The sequence below is a fragment of the Manis javanica genome, chromosome 10, assembly GCF_040802235.1.
Source record: "Manis javanica isolate MJ-LG chromosome 10, MJ_LKY, whole genome shotgun sequence".
In the NCBI taxonomy this organism is placed as follows: domain Eukaryota; kingdom Metazoa; phylum Chordata; class Mammalia; order Pholidota; family Manidae; genus Manis; species Manis javanica.
In genome coordinates, this window is record NC_133165.1 from 95,256,769 (window position 1) to 95,271,423 (window position 14,655).

Consider the following 14,655-nt stretch of genomic DNA (forward strand, 5'->3'; position numbering starts at 1 on the left):
TTTTGCACATACTAATTGGCCATTTGTATATCTTCTTTGGAGAAATACCCATCCAAGTCCTTTGTCCATACTTTTTTTTTTGTATTAAAAGTTTTATTCACTGAACAGTTGAAACAATTGTGGGTGAGGAAAAGAAAGAATATTTTCCTCAATAAACTTTTCCATAGAAAAAGGCAGTGCAGTTTACATCATTTGATTCCTATGCTTCTTTGTCATTCAGAAATTATACATCAAATGGAGTTTATTCGTTTTCTCTTAATTTCTAAGCCTTAGTGAGTAATTGGATTCTGAAAATAATCTCTCTTAAGATTTAAAAGAAACAAAGAGAAAAATGATGACTAAGAAGAGAGACATGGTGACAGATCAAGCCTTTGATACATTATAATCCTCCTTTCTACAGTTACTAGTTTAAATCTTTAGCAGTAAGACATTCATTTCTATAAATACTACAGTGAGAGAGAGGAAAAAAGTGGTTTATGGAAACACATACACCACATAAAGCTGGTGTATTATAGGACTAAGCCTGCTTAGTGCATAGGTAATCATCGAGAGCTGGTCACTCTTCGGAAGGAACTCAAAACGAATACACTGCTACACGACCTTATTTATACTCCCAAGTAGTATGTCCCACCACAGGAAAAGCATCCTAGCAAAATAAACCTTCTAAAACAATTTTTAAATTACTTTATACTTCTCTTTTGGGAGAGAATGAATTTGGAGTGAAGGTTAAGAAAAATGTTTAAATATATCTTTTTCCTTAAAAGAATCTTAAAGTAGGATGCAGCCTGGACCTCTATGGGCACTTCTGCAGCGAGAGGCAGCAGTCCTGACTGCCCTTTATGCTGTGGCGCCAGGCTCGGAATCATGGCATGTGACCACCTCACACAATGGGTGCCATGGATAGAAGCACTGCTCTTGCTCCCGTCACGGATCACAGTTACACCCGCTTTGTCCATATTTTTAACCAGGTTTTGTTGTTACTGTTGAGTTGTAAGAGTTCTTCATATATTCTGGATACAAGTCACTTAGATATATGATTTGCAAATATTTCCTCCCCCTTGATGAGTTGTCTTTTACTTTCTTTTTTTTAATTGAAGTATAATTGATATACAATATTATATTTTTTTCAAGTATACAACACAGTGGTCACCAGTCACACACACACTATTAAATCCTCACCCCTACTAGTGCAGTTATTATCTGTCAACATAGAAAGATGATGCAACATGGATGGATCTAGTGGGCATTATGCTCAGCGAAATAGGCCAGGTGGAGAAAGAGAAATAACATATGATTTCACTTATTTGAGGAATATAAAAACAGAGCAAAACAAAAGGAACAAACCAGCAGTAGACTCACAGACACCAAGAAATGACTATTGGTTACCAAGGAAGAGGGGTTGGGGCAGATGGCAGGTGAGAGTGAGGGGGATAAAGGGGCACAAACATTCGCAATCACAATATAAGTTGGTCACAGGAATGGTAGTACAGCATGGAGAATACAGCCAATAATTCTGTAACATCTTTCTACACTGATAATAGCAGCACTAGAGGGGGTGAGGATTTAATAGTATGGGTAACTTTTGAACCACTGTGTTGTACATTTGAAACCAATATAACATTGTATATCAACAATAATAAAAAAAAAAGAAAGATGCTATAGAACCATTGGCTATATTCTCCATGCTACACTATCATCCCTGTCACCAAATTATATTATTGAGAATTTTTGTGCCCCTTTATCCTCCTCACCCTCCCCAGCCACCTGCCCCAACCCCTCCCCCTTGGTAACCGCTAATCACATATCAGTTTCTGTGAATCTACTGCTATTTTGCTCATTTTGTTTTGCCTTGTGTTTATATTCCACAAATACATGAAATCATATGGTATCTGTCCTTCTGCACCTGGCTTATTTCATTTAGCATTAATACCCTCTAGGTCTGTCCATGTTGTTGCAAATGGTGGGATTTCTTTCTTTTTTATGGCTGAATAATATTCTGTTGTGTGTGTGTACCACCTCTTCTTTATCCAGTCATCTACTGATGGACACTTTGGTTGTTTACAATATCTTGGCTATTGCAAATAATGCAGCAATAACCATAGGGGTTTATATCTTTTCAAATTAGGGATTCTGTTTTCTTCAGGTAAATTCCTAGAAGTGGAATTAGTGGGTTGTATGTATTTTGACTTTTAGTTTTTTGAGGAACCTCCATACTGCTTTCCACAGTGGCTGTACCAATTTACATTCCCACCAACCATGTAGGAGGGTTCCATTTTCTCCACATCCTCACCAACACTTTGTTATTTCTTGTCTTTTGTATAGTGGCCACTCTAACTGGTGTGAGGTAGTATCTCATAGTAGTTTTGATTTGCATTTCCCTGATGACTAGTGATGTGGAACATCTCTTCATATGCCTGTTGACCACCTATACTTCTTCTCTGAAGAAATGTTTGTTCAGGTCCTCCACCTATTTTTTAATAGGGTTGTTTTTGGTATTGAGACATATGAGTTCTTTACGTATTTTGGATGTTAACCTCTTAAAAGATAAATCATTTACAAATGTATTCTCCCATACTGTAGATTGCTTTTTTGTTCTGCTGATGGTGCCCTTTGCTGTACAGAAGATTCTTAGTATGACATAGTCCCACTTATTCAGTTTTTATTTTGTTTCCCTTGACTGGGGAGATGTGTTCAGAAAATAACTGCTCATGCTTATATTCAAGAGATTTTTGTCTATCTTTTCTTCTAAGAGTTTTATGGCTCCATGACTTATATTTAGGTCTTTAACCCATTTCAAGTTTACTTTAGTGTATGGGGTTAGAGAGTTATCCAATTTCATTCTCTTGCATGTAGTGGTCCAGTTTTCCCAACACCATTTATTAAAGAGGCTATTTTTTCCCTATTGTTTATTCATGGCTACTTTATTATATGTTAATTGACAATATATGTGTAGGTTTATTTCTCAGTTCTCCATTCTGTTCCATTGATCTATGGGTCAGTTCTTGTGCCGGTACCATAATGTTTTGATAACTGTAGCCTTGTAGTACAGCTTGAAGTCAGGGATCATATTTTTTATCCTTCTTATTATTAATGTGGTATATCACATTGATTGATTTACAAGTATTGTACCATACTTGCATCCCTGAAATAAATCCTACTTGGTCATGATAGATGATCCTTTTGATGAATTTTTGAATTTGGTTTGCTAATATTTTGTTGAGGATTTTTGTAACTATGTTCATCAGTAATATTGGTCTGTAATTTCCTTTTTTTGTAGTTTCTTTGCCTGGTTTTGGTATTAGAGTGATACTGGCCTCATAGAATGAATTTGGAAGTATTCCCTCCTCTTCTACATTTTGGAATACTTTAAGATGGATCAGTATCAGTTTTTCTTTAAATGTTTGGTAGAATTCAGCTGTGAAGTCATCTGTTCCTAGAGTTTTGCTTGTTGGGAGTCTTCCGGTTACCAATCCAATTCATTACTGGTAACTGGTCTGTTCAGACTTTCTGTTTCTTCCTGGGTCAGTGTTGGAAGGCTATACTTTTATAGGAATTTATCCATTTCTTCTACATTGTCCAGTTTATTGGCATTGTCTTTTACTTTCTTGATGGTGTTATTTGAAGCACAAGTTTTTAATTTTGATGATGCTAAATGATTTTCAAGTTCTTCTTTATCCTTTAGGTGGAGTGAAATTAAGAGGTGGGTGTATTTGTACACCCATGTTTGAAGCTGCATTTTTCACAATAGCCAAAAGCTGGAAGTAACTGAAGTGTCCATTGACAGATGAATGGGTAAACAAAATGAGGTATGTACATAAAATGGAATATTATTCAGCCTGAAAAAGGAAGGAGATTCTGATACATGCAATAACATCATGAATCTTGAAGATATTATGCTAAGTGAAATAAGCTAGTCACAAAAGGACAAATACTGCATGATTCCACTTACCTGAGGTATATAAAGTAGTCAGAGACAGAAAGTAGAATGGTAGGTAAGCAGAAAAGGGCTGAGGAGAGTGGAATGGGGAGTTATTGTTTAATTGAGACAGAGGTTTAGTTCTGGAGGATGAAAAGAGTTCTGGAGATGGATTGTGGTCACAGTTGCACAACAATGTCAATGTCCCTGAACTATACACTTAGAAAAAATTAAAAAGAAGAGGGCAGCAGTTAGTTAGTCCCCTGTCCATGGATTTTGGTTTCATCACCTTGTTCTTTCCTGCCAACTTCTATGGCAATAAGTAAGATGGGTCCAAAGCACAAAAAGTAAAAGGTTCAAACAATCCAAGAACAAGAGGCCTTCTGAGTTAAACGAGACAGAAAATGTGAAAACAAATTCCTTCTGTTGATCCTCATATTTGAAGAACATCTACATTATGTGGGGCACCATGTTAAATGTTGGGGATTCAGAGGTGCCTAAAATAAGGACCTATTCTGGAGGAATTCCCAAATAGGAATGTATTTTCAGTTCTGTGAATGGGATTCAAACTAATTCAACCTATATACTTCCTGAATGAGAATTCTGTAAAGGTTGGATGGAACAACATTGCAATCAGTCTGACTACATCTAGGGAAGCTCCAGTTTCTCTCTCCTCTAACACAATGGCACATCTTTCAACTCCATGAAAAGCCAAAATTTATTCATCTATTAAATATAAAAGAAGGATGATTATGTAATTTGGAATGCAGATAGTCATTTTTCTGAATGAATTAATGCATATGCTTGCTTACAGCTGTCTCATTTTTTCCTGAATGCATGTAAAAGTTTACTGAAGTGTAATAGTATCAAAGTCTATTCATACTGTGAAATCATTAACATCAGAGCTGACCTGCTGAGAACTAAGAAGATATACCACATATAACCAACAGCTAAATTACCTACCAAATCAAGTTTCTGAAAATTAGACATATCTTACTATGGCACAAGACTATACCAGAAGAAAAAGTTCTAGCAGAGGGAATAGTTAGAATAATTTATGCCAAAAAGAGCTTTTAAAAATTAGTAGAAACATCTTTTGAGATAACCACAAGAGTTCATAGCAGTAATTCAGCTAATATTTATTAAGCATCCACTATGTGCCAGGCACCATGTTAGGTTCTAAGGATAAGATAAAGAATAAGACTCAACCCTCTCCAAGATCTCAGAGACAAATAAGGAACATGTTCGGTAAGATATGATAAATACTGTGACAGAAGATGTATAAAGGTGCTATGAGGACTATAAGGGGCTAGGATTGTGGAATGGCATGGAGAAATCAAGGAGGTGTAAAAACTTAGGGTATATAGAAGCAGCTAGGCCAAGAAGGCAGAGAGAGAGTTAGTGTTCCTGGGAAAGAGAACAGCATACACGAGGGGATGGCTTATCTACACAGGTAGGACACTGGGCTCCAGAGTCAGAATATATAGCATAGAATCCTACTCCACTACATGTCAGATAAGTGACCCTGCAAGTTAATTCATCTTTACCAGCCTCAATTTTCTTATCTGTAAATGAGAATAGCAATTGTACCTCCTCATACAAGATTAAATGAGATAAACATGTAAGAAAAGCTCAATAAACATAGCCATTATCATCAAGATTTTGTTTTTCAGTAGAAAGGAGTGTAGTAAGAAAATGGAGAAAAGCATCTGATCCTTCCAATTTGCTTTTACTTTGACCTCAACTTTCAACCTAGCCATGAAATACTCATGTCCAATAATGATAATGTCTGAGACACTTAAACTGTTGATGCAAACCCTCTTATGTGAACAAACATTGTTATGTGAGGGTTAGATTCATCTGTGAGTAACGAGACCCAAAATAATGATTTAGACAAAATTTAAATGCCTATCTCTTGTATGTAAAAGTCCAGAGGTAGGCAGTACAGTGCCAAGTGTGCTAGCTCTGGTCCATAATGTCCTCAGAACCAAAAGCTTTCTAGTCCACTGTTCCTACATCCTTTGAGTGTGGTCCCTGTTCTCATGACATATGCTGGCTAGAGCTCTAGTCACCATGACTGTTCCAGGCAGAAGAGTGGAGGAAGGGATAAACAAGAAAGTGAGGACAAAGGGCACACACCAGTTCTTTTCAAAAGGATCCTGGAAACTACCAAACAATCTTCTACTCACATTCCATAAGCCCGAACTAGTCATTTGGCCGTCTCTAGTTGCAAGGGAGCCTGGGAAATGTAGTTTTTATTCTGGTTGGTTATGTGACCAGCTAAAACTTGTGAGTTCTGAAAACAAGAGAATAAATGTTGGGCATAACTAGCAGTCTCTGTCATAACATTCTATGTGCTAGAAACTCAAAATATAGTAGAAATTTCAAAGAACTGCATCAGTCATGCCACTAATGCTAATTATGAGAAATGTGCAGAACTCCAGCCACAAAAATTGACAAGAATATCAGGACAACTGGTATACAGAGGTGAGCCACAAAAGAGATGAAAAGAGCTGTTGATAAACTGGTTATCTGCAAGCAGTTTATCAACAACTCTTTCATCTCCTTTGTGGATGAGAATGTGAAAGCAAGTTACTGATACTTTTGGTAAATGTAGGCATAGTCTTTGATTCAGTAAACCCATTTCTTGCATCTTCTTCAAAAGTGAAACAAACGATATGCACAAATATGTTTGCTGAAGAATATTCAGTGAGAAAAGATACTTAACTATATACTAGGATTGAATTACTATACAAAATGTTGCAGTATAGTATACAGCCATTAAAAAATGAAAACTATGTAGAAACAAAAGCTTTACCTCATGAAGTGAACATAAATTTTTTATTGATTATAGTTAGATATACATTAAATGTATATAAATGAAGACATCAATTAAAATCTTTAGCACTGACTAGGGGCTCTAAACCCTCGCCCAGTGTAAAGCTAGGTCAGCTTTATATAGTCACCAGGACTTTAAAAATATAAATAATTCTCTGTTCTGCAGTTTCAAAGACTTTTAAAAAATTAATCAACAGAGAGCACAAACTTAGTTACAATGAAATATCATGTATTAACCAGAACTGACATCAGCTATAAAGCTGACTACTCTGAATTTACCTCCTTTCCCTTCTCTTTATTCCTCAATAAGTAGGTCACTGACAGTGTGGAGACTATGAAGCAAAGGAGTAACTACTAACCATTAAAGAACCAACAGGGCAGAGGTAAGCAAACTGAACAAAAATAAATCACCAGTTCCAGAATCATTCAGTAATTAAAACTGCAATCCTTTAGAAAAAGTTTTCCTCCTCTGAGAAACTTGCATGCTCTCTCCTGTCCACAAGTGTAAGTGATGTACCTTATACTGTTTCCCTTTTATCCACAGCTGCCAGGAGGCTCCACATAACCAATCAAAAGACGTATTTTAACACTATGGATAGTATTTTGGCATTTTCTCTTTTTCCCTTCTTCTGACTTTCAATTCTAGACCCACTTTACTAGTGCCATTATTATACAGATTGAAAGTCACTTCAAAGTTCTTTTAAGAAGGCGCAGATTACTCAGACTCTGGAAACTTTTATGTTCCACCAGAAATAACACACAGTCTAGCTTCTCCTATGTCACCTCATCAGAACTATCCAAAGCCAGGAGCTCTCATGACAGGCACTTCGCCTGGGGCTAATTTGGTATCAAAGGCCATAGTAAACATCTTATTCATTGTAGAACAGACACTGCTTGACTCTGCCCTGTCAGATTCTCCTCAAGGAGGAATTGCCTTTAAACACAGTGTGTTTCATCCTAACACAGGGCCTGTGGTTAGAAAGCGATTGCTATCATTTTCTCATCAGAAAAAAAGTACATTCTATTGTAATCCTCCACAGATATTTCAAACCACCTAATGTGTGCCCCCTTAAATCACAAAAGTAGTTGCCTTTATAAAGACTATAGATTTTTATTGTGCATAAATTATTTTTACAAGATAGAGTGCAAAGGGAAAAATACCAAGAGATTCGATAGCTCTCTCTGGTTTTATTTAAAGGAAAAGTATTCTCTTCTTTTTACAAAGACATATTATTGTTCTTTTCCTCTTCATGCCATTGTTTCATGTTGTAAAATCATATAAGATACAAACAGTCCCAAAGCCTGCAAAACAACAGAAGGTTCTCATGAAAATTAATTCTTCTTGTAGGAGGACTTCCGATACATCATCTGGTGGCACACACATTAGTTTTTTTCTGTAAATATTCAAGCACCCACTACACCCACTATATGCCAGGCACTGGGGAAGGGACAGACCCTGCCTGCACTTTTCCTGTACATGTCATTTCGGGGACCACACAGGGTTTTTCAGAGCTGACTTTCCACTTGCATGCTGCAGTATGGTTGTCCTAATTCTTCAAGGATTTAAGTATTCTTGTACCTCAAGCCCCTTCAGTGTCCCCCACAACAGGTCTCTTCTACAGAACCCAGACCGCCTCCATGAACTCACGATTAGCATAGCAGGAACCCCAAGGCCCTGATCCAGGACTGTGGCTCATAGAAGGTCTGTACGTACAGTTGATAAATATTCCCAGCAGGCTCCCTGGCTGGGTTCTCCTTCATTCAGGTTTGGTCCAACAGGTCCAATACTGCAAACCGTTCACCCACTGCACTCATTTCTTCCCACCTTCTTGTGTCACCTCTTCCCCTTACCTGACAGCAAGCTCGGCAGGAGATCAAAGACTTTCCCTCTTCACCTCTCTCAAGAGGATCAGGGTGTCAGTTTTTCCATATTATTATAATTGAAGATGACTAGCTGGGGTTTTCACCACCCCTCCCCGCAAGGTGATGTTCAAATGCCCACATTGTCAATGGCATCAAGCAAGTTAAGAGTATCCTTTCTCTTTTTATTTTGACAAATGTGGAATCATCACAGATACTCTGCTTAAAGTAAAAATGATGCTGTGAAGAAAAAGCAACCGTGGGACTAGACAATCCACAATGGGGTAGGAAAATGATTAAACCAGTAACTAGAACTTTGCTCCAGCAGAATCCCAAACAAGGGCACTGGAGGGTGAGCATGACAGATGCAAAATCTGAGGACCAGTTCCAGCAATGATTATGCAAAGCACTGGCCTTTCATGCTTTGATGGTAATGCACTCATTTCTCCAACTTCCAGCACACTAAATGCAAGTGCAGCTTACTGATGGCGACTAGATTGAGAGGTAATTGGGAGCTGAAAATAGAGACTTTGCCTCATTATGATAATCCTCTACCAGGAGCGTTTGTTGTGTAAAAAAGCACCATCTTCTGGGCACCTGTTTAAAGGAACAGCTGCTAAAGATCTCAAGAGTGCAACCATTAACAGTGCGTTCAGGCCATGAATGCTAATAAGCCCATAAAAATAAGTAAATCTGCATTTATTTTTAAAACGGTATTTTGATCAAGGACCTAGAATGACTGAATCTCATTTCAGGTAAATAAAATGTGAAAGCAATAAATTCAAAACATGAGACTATTCTGCTCACCTGATTTCCTCCTAATGCCATTTTTTTCTACTCTTCTTTGCCTTCCCACTCCTTCCTTTTTCTCAGGCACATGGCCAGCTTGCCTTGTACAACCTCTTTTAAGAGGCAGGGTGTCCTGAGGAAAGAAGAGACAAAATCCTTCACCATTTCTTTTCTTCTGCCCCCCCTCTACAGCCTGAACAGCCCGTGGACCTACCCTGGGAGTGGTAATGATGATAACAACTACCATTATGTATCTACCCTGTTCCAGACATGTAAAAAATCTATTTTAATTCTTACAAGCACCGAATAAGGACTAAATGCTTTTAAAACCATTTTTTTGATTTTAAGTAAAAGAAAACAGTAGTTTACATAAATAAGGGTCTATTTTCTTTGCATGAGAAGAAATCTGGACAGTTCCTAGGCTGCTTAGTGAGCTCAGTGATGGTAGGGCATGGGGTTGGCATCTCAGTGATCTCCTGGGTCTTCCCCCACATAGTTATGAAATGGCTGCACCAGTTTCAAACATTGCATCCAAGCGCAGCTGCATGCAAGGCAGGAAGCAAGGAGCAGCATGGGCACAGGTAATCCTCCTCCACTTCCCTCCTACCCAGGAAGGAGATCTCCTAGAAGCACCTCAGCAGACCTCCCCTTACATCTCATGGACCAGAAGGCACTCACATGCCTACCCCCAAGGCTGGGGGCAAGGCCCCTGTTCCTGAGTTTAAGTGACCTCTGCCCTGTTCGGTCCACACAGAATAAAAGAATAAAGGCTTTGGATCAAATAACACAGTCTGACATAGTAGTATCTCTAACCTACAGATGAGGAGACTGGAACTCAGTGAGGGGATGTACCTGTCAAAGGTCACAGCTAGTAAGTGGCAGAGCAGGGGTTCAAAACTGGGGGTCAGGCTGTTTTTCAATTAGAGATCCAATCAGCTCCTACAATGACTCCTTCTTTTTTCTTTCATTATATATAGATATACATTTATTTTTCCCCTTGAGATAACCATACTAAGCCTATGAATTCAACTGAAGACCATGTCCAAATCAGGCAAGTCCAGAGCATCTGAGGTACAGATGTTTCTGCTCTGCAAAAAGCAGCCACATCCTAATTATCCTGTATCAGGGCTGGAAACTCGCTCTCCCCAGGTCACTGGGGGAGGGGCCATCCTGTTAACAGAGCCCCAAGGAATTGCCGCCAACGAGGGGTGCAGCAAGCAGGGCCTGACAAAGACGTCACCCTCAAAAATACGAAGAGGTGAAGGCCTTTTGTAAAACTGAGAAGGCATTTGCCTCCCCCTCAGCCCCAGGTGAGATGGGATTCACGGGTCCCTGCAGTCAGCCCCTGGAGGCGGCGTGGCGGCAGAGGAGGGAGGCGGGATGGACACACGTGTTGCCCAGGTGGGTCTCCTGACCCCTTGGTGCTTCGTTGTTTCTAACCTTATAATGGGGATGGCAATGGAATCTACCCCACAGTACGCTTTTGAGGATTAAAAGACCTACTATACGTTAAGAGGTTAACAAAATGTTGTCTCGTTGAACATGAGTGCATTAGGCAGGAGGAGTAGTGACAATACTGGGGAGAAAGAAACCAGGCCAGATGCTTGCCTGTAACCACCAGGATTTTAAAGAGTTAAAGCTACTATCAAACTGGCTCACTACCTTCAGCTCCGAGCTCAGAAGTCTGGCTGACTTCTCCCTAAATTCATTCAACTATGAACAATCACCCCAAAACAACTCACATACAAACAGGTATAAAATTTGATATCATACAATATTTTATTTTTCTTTTATTCTGTGTATGTTTTTGTGTATGTCATTCATTTTTTTGTGAAATTCCCAAGGAATCGAGAGAATGTACATAACATGCATGCACATTTAAAATAAAATCATGAAAGATCCATGTACCCATACCACAGTTTAAGAAATAGAATCAAATCAGTATCTTTGAAGTCCTTTGTATCCTTCTACGATTCCAGGGCCTTCCTCCCCACCCATTCTCCCCACTCATCCCTCCCCCCACCCACCCAGCACAGGTAAACACCAATCTGAAATTTTGAGTTAATCATTCCTTTGATTTTCTTTATAGTTTCATCATATATATATATTTATTTATTTATATCCCTAAGCAACAAGTCATTTAATTTTGCTTTATTAAGCTTTATGTGAATGAAATTATAAAGTAGTTATTCTGCAACTTGCTTTTTCATTCAATATCTTTAAGTTTTATCCATGTGTACACATATTTTATGCTTCATCCATGTTTGCTGTTATATAATAATAATAATCCACTTCAGGACTATACCACAATTTACTTACCATTCTCCTGCTTATGGATATTTGCCTGTTTATAGTCAAGGACTCCAAATCTTAAGATAGGCTTACACAGATCCTAAATATTTAGGGTAATCATATAATTTATTGTCCAAACTGAGACACGTTTCAGTGAAAGGGAATGCTATTCATAACTACACCAGGGCAACAGGCATAAATGAAGGTGTATGTCACCCCACAAATACTGAATATCACCTCAGGATTTCTTAAGCACCCCCCTAAAGTGAAGACTGAGGCATTTAAATCCAATCCTACTTGACTAATGGTGAGTTCAAACCCTTAGATGCTGTTAGCATCCACGTTTGGGGTATGCCAACCTGGAGTAAACAACCCTGAAGGAAAGCCCTCTCAATTATTTCTTGTATCCTGAGAAGAAGAAAAGCAAATTCTTTAAGAGGTAGGATGGAGAAAAAGCACAGCTTCCCAGCCTCTGTCATCTCAGACATTTAGTTAATGATCATTGCAAGAAAAGTCCAGCAAAGGTAAAATCTAAAAGGCCTTAAAATCCAAGCCCTTTTCCTGAGCCAGAACAGGGCTAAGGGCCTCGCATCTACTGCCCTCATTTAAAATGAAGCTCACAGAGGTTGAGTAATTAGTCTAAGGTCACAATGCACAGAAAGGGCAGAGCCACAAACAACGTGTCTAGGTGGATGAACATATAATTTACTACATAAATCAGGGCACTTCTGGGAGTAAACAGGGGGTGTCACTAAAAACTGAACCAGGAAAGCTAGTGTAAACTGAGCTGCCCCAGGCACACCAGGACACAGGGTCCCTCCAGTTAAAACTTTTCCATATGTTCTTATAACCTTCCAAGCTCAGATACAAGTGATTTGGGGGACTGGCCAGATTTTGGACACATTCCTTTTGGGTGGAAGTGTACCTCCCTTGACTGATATACACAGCCCCTCATGCCTTCCTTTTCAGGACACCTGAGACATGTCCCAGTAGCATTCTTCCATCAGGCACAGCAGGCTGCAGGGGATCCTAACTTGCTTCCCTAAGACTCACAATTAAATTAGAGCAACATTCCTCCTCCCCAAGCATCTCCAGAGGTCACGCTGCATTCACAGGGGCAATCATCACCCTGAGCAGCTGCGACCGTGTTTCCTGACTGGAGGTTCTGAAGGCTTTGCCTGCAGCAGGTCCCTCGAGACCCCCAGCCATGCTCCCTCCTGCACACATGCATACACACACACACACACACACACGCATACACACACACACACACACCTGTGTATGTATGTGTTCTTTCTCACACACAGACACACACACACACAAAAAAATACCTAATAGCTTTTTTTTTAATGTTCAAGACATGGAAAAACAGAGAACTACATAACAGTATCCCTGGAGCTTACAGCAAATGTGTGCCTTTTGCTCCACAAAAGTGTTCACAACCACACTATTCATAGTGGCCGCAAACTAGAAACAACACAAATGTCCAACAACAGTAAAATGATGAACAGTGGTCTAGTCATACAACAGGAATGCTCTCCAGGTGTAAAAATGCACAAATCCTGGCTAAACACAATAAGTTAATCTCATAATTACAATGCTGAGGGAAAGAAGAAAAAGTATACACACTATGATTTCATTTATATAAGGTTCAAGATGGGCAAAACTAATTAAAAAATGAGGATGGTGGCTAGTTTTGCAGAGGTGGGGGATATTGATTAGAAGAAGCCACATGTTTGCTTCTGGGGTGTTGATAATATTCCACTTCCTCATCTGGATAGTGGTTAGAGGTCGTAACTGATAATTCATTAAGCCATACCACTGACAATGTGTGCATTTTTCTGTGTGTATATTACATTTCAAGTAAAAAAGCTTACTTTCTAAAAATCTAGAACTAAAGCCTCTGAAGTACTCTGTTACTTGGACCAAAATTACCTTCACTGTTCAACTATCTGTGTGACCTTGGGCAAGTCACCTACCTTCTATGTGTCTATTTCTTTCTCTGTAATCGCACATGATTAGAGTTGATGTTGATAAGTACTTCATATAAGTATATGGAGCATGCTTATTTGATGAATTATCAGGGTTACCACCTCTAACCACCGTCCAGATGAAGAAGTGGAATATTATCAACACCCCAGAAGCAAACATGTGGCTCCTCCTAGTCAATATTCCCCACCTTCTCTGCAGAACTAACCACCATCCTCATCTGTAATGTTGTAGATTAGGTTTACCCATCTTGAACACTCTTTTTGGTACACAAGAAAGCACTAAACATATCAGTTATTTGAGTTAGTGGTATTCCATTTACACCTGTGCTCCTCATATCTGGGACTTACTTCTCTATTTATCAGATCCTCTGGACTGGGGGAGGACATACTGAAATGAACAAGTTCACCTATCCCTGTTGTGGAGCTAGAGAAATGAATGGCTAAATCCCTTCTGGAGGACGATCTGGCCATAGGTACCAAAAGCCCTATGGCACCCAGTAATTCCATTCCAGGATCTCTGAAATTCATAACCAAACATAAGCCTGAGTGTAAGCACCTGGCTCTCCTTTTAATCCCTTTCCCTTGCCCTGTAGCAAGTTCTTCAAAGTTTACACAAATTTTGTCAATTTTTCCACTCCACTATCTTAGTCCAAGGCATCATCTTCCCTCTTCCCTGGACTACTACAGTGTCTTCCAAACTGGTTTCTCTCATCACTCTTGCTATCCCTGTCCCCAGTCTATTCACTACATAGAAGCTCAAGCAATGGTTTTCTTAGGATAAAGTAAAAAAATCATTACCAAGACTACAAGGATCAAAGTGGTGATCCCATCTTGAGGAGGCTGTCCCACCCTTTCCCACTGCTGCCTGCACTCCAACCAAGCGGGCTGCATTGTAGGTTCTTCATTGGTGCCCAGCTCTTTCTCCCTCAGGCATCTGCATATGCTGAAGCACTCTCCATTGCCCGTGGT

General features: G+C 39.3%; 1 protein-coding gene across 12 annotated transcripts in view; it reads right to left on the bottom strand.

Moving 5' to 3' along the window:
* The window catches only part of TMCC3 (transmembrane and coiled-coil domain family 3), a 252,829-nt gene that overhangs the window by 184,175 nt on the left and 53,999 nt on the right, over positions 1-14,655 (bottom strand). For 7 of the 12 annotated variants that reach the window (XM_073213629.1, XM_073213633.1, XM_073213634.1 and 4 more), the window contains one exon: positions 9,422-9,536. The exons of 4 other annotated variants lie outside the window; for them this stretch is intronic. The gene's annotated coding sequence lies outside the window, so the exon portion shown is untranslated. Of the gene's footprint in view, positions 1-7,922; positions 8,057-9,421; positions 9,537-14,655 lie in introns of those variants that run through there. One more of the 12 variants, XR_001852274.3, reaches the window with a different exon arrangement.